Source organism: Schistocerca gregaria, chromosome 5, assembly GCF_023897955.1.
Source record: "Schistocerca gregaria isolate iqSchGreg1 chromosome 5, iqSchGreg1.2, whole genome shotgun sequence".
Lineage (NCBI taxonomy): Eukaryota > Metazoa > Arthropoda > Insecta > Orthoptera > Acrididae > Schistocerca > Schistocerca gregaria.
Genome location: NC_064924.1, coordinates 488,311,920 through 488,314,605, shown reverse-complemented (window position 1 = coordinate 488,314,605; position 2,686 = coordinate 488,311,920). Strand labels below are relative to the sequence as shown.

Genomic DNA, 2,686 nt, shown 5'->3' with positions numbered 1-2,686 from the left:
AGTTTCTTGCAGATAGTATGCCTCAAATGTAGAAATAAATCCCTGGTCCAAAAGTTCCAGGATAGATGTAGTGTTCGATGACAGAAACGGATTCAATGTATTGATTTTAATCAATAATGTAAAGTTTTTGGCTGGCAACGTTGTCAAAGATGAGAAGAATTTTGATAGGAATTTTTTCTTTCTCATAGTAGGCCTTCAGTTCTCTATTCAGTTTATTAAAATAATAGTCACAGAAAATAGCAGAAATCATCCAACCATTTTTACTCCATCTCAGCCTGCTCTTATCAAAACCCTCTAGTGCAGTGGGATTTTGAAAACGTTTGATCATAAAGGGCTTTAATTAGCCATCTCCAGCAACATTTCTTACGAAGTGAAGGGTGCAGCAGTCCTTGGCAAGCTTAAATCCAGGTACTGTTTTTTCTTCAGTAGAAATGAACATGCGGTAGAAATAAACGTGCGCTAGGCAATCGTTTCCAAGCCCATTTCATCACAGTTGAAAATCCGCTCCGCATTATAACTTTTTTCTGTAAGTGTCTCTAGCACTTTTTCGAAAATCTTCGGTGTGAACTTCATCACACGCAGCTGCCTGTCCTGTCATTTTAATGTAGTCAAAGCGAAAACGCTGCCTGAAGCTATGAAACCAACCTGAACTGTGTGAGAAAGTTGCTGTATCGTCCGCTTCTTTCGTTAAACGTACATGCAAGCTCTTGGCTGTTGCTTGAACAGCAGGTCCAGAAAGACGCATGTGTTGTTGATTGTAATGCTCAGTCAAACAGTTCAGCATTTTTCCTGTTCTTTCCATCGCGTCCTGGTGTGATTTGTCATTTGAAGACTGAGCTCCACATTGTCACCAAGGGTTCTCACAGCGGATTCATTAGGTCCCAAAGCACCCTGACTTCCAACAATATGCTCACCTTTCTCACAGCAATCCAGAGCTTCCAACTTTATTTCGAATGAATAAGATTTTCGTACGAGTTTCTTTCCCCCGACAGGTACACTTACTGTCCTTTTGCCCGACATTTTAAACACAGACTCTGTGAACTGCTGATTCACGGCTCAGCTGAACTGAACTGAACTGACGATTCACATCTAGATAAGCAGAACAAAAGATGCGATCACAAGTTATTGCTTCCGCGTACCGTTAACAAATGGCAGCACTGGTCGTAAAACTAAAATCGTCTATGTGCGAAACCGCGGATAACCAAGACGTCTATGAGGTCTACCTGTACTACACAACGAGATCATATAACATCTTTCCTGTTTTCTCTATGCTAGAAAAGAGACGTACGTAAATAATCGCCCGTGATATTTTTGTGTTGTTTTAGTTATCAGCCTTCCGACTCGTTTGATACGGGCCGCCACGAATTCCTCTCTTGTGCCAACTGCTTCATCTCAGAGTAGCAATTCTAACCTACGTCCTCAGTTATATGCTGGAGTATTCCAATCTCTGTCTTACTCTACAGTTTTTACCCTTTACAGCTCTCTCTAGTATCCTGGAAGTCGTTCCCTGATGTCTTAACCCGAGTCACCAACGTGACTGTCATGTGGAATGTGAGAATCTTTGCCAAACAGTGAAATTAAAGTACTTTGGCGAGCTCAGTGATAAACCACCAATCACTCTGGAACCACTTACGTGCAACAAGCCATTGTCCATAAAGCTAATGAATCTGATTATCTCAACAACGCTCATGGAAGTGAGTTGATAGATGTTTTGCAAGCACTTGAAGTAATATTTTAAGAGCGACGTGAAGTCATATATGAATATCAAAGCATAGTGGATGTCTGTCCTAACACAATGTAGTGTTTCTGCTGTTGTTTGGTTTAAATGTTAGCCCCTTTGGACTCTGTCCTTGGCCCTGACTTGCTTGATCAAGCTATGGTTTTTGCAGGCGATTTGCGTATTGCAACTCCTGCATGACAAGGGCACCTCTCGTTATTGGGTAAGATTGAGATATGCTGGATGCAGCATTAACTATTTGCAACGTATAATTTCACTGTACTTTTTAACTTGCTGTTGGTGCGCTCTTTGGATGTTACCTACCTTCCACTGTTTTGCAGTTTTTTTCAGCACTATTCTGATTGGTCAACAAATCCTCTATGCCTCATAGATTATTTGGGGATGAGTTAAAAAGCAGCTGAGCAAGAGTTGCCTTGCTGTGTTTAAAGCAGAAACAGACCTTGCAACCACTGATCCCACCTTGACTGTATTGATGATAAGCGAGCAATGCTGCTCGAAGGCTCTAACTCTTCCGTCATATGTTGGGTTTGGGTAGTAGGGAGTCCAAACTAAAACAAAATTTACCGAATAAGTAGACGCAAAAGGAAGTAGCCTTATTGGTAATGGTAGTCTTACTAGGCCCAAACACAGCAAATATTTAAAACTTCCTGGCAGATTAAAACTGTGTGCCCGACCGAGACTCGAACTCGGGACCTTTGCCTTTCGCGGGCAAGTGCTCTACCAACTGAGCCACCGAAGCACGACTCACGCCCGCTACTCACAGCTTTACTTCCGCCAGTTCCTCGCCTCCTACCTTCCAAACTTTACAGAAGCTCTCATGCGAACCTTGCAGAACTAGCACTCCTGAAAGAAAGGATATTGCGGAGACATGGCTTAGCTACAGCCTGGGGGATGTTTCCAGAGTCCGCTGCAGAGTGAAAATCTCATTCTGGAGACAGCAAATATTTG

The 2,686-nt window shown here is 42.4% G+C and overlaps 1 non-coding gene across 1 annotated transcript; it reads right to left on the bottom strand.

The window, feature by feature from the left end:
- Nucleotides 1-2,403: 2,403 nt before the first annotated feature.
- Nucleotides 2,404-2,478, bottom strand: Trnas-cga (transfer RNA serine (anticodon CGA)). The gene has a single exon. It is a non-coding gene; the product is annotated as a tRNA-Ser (tRNA).
- Between the last annotated feature and the right edge of the window lie 208 nt (nucleotides 2,479-2,686).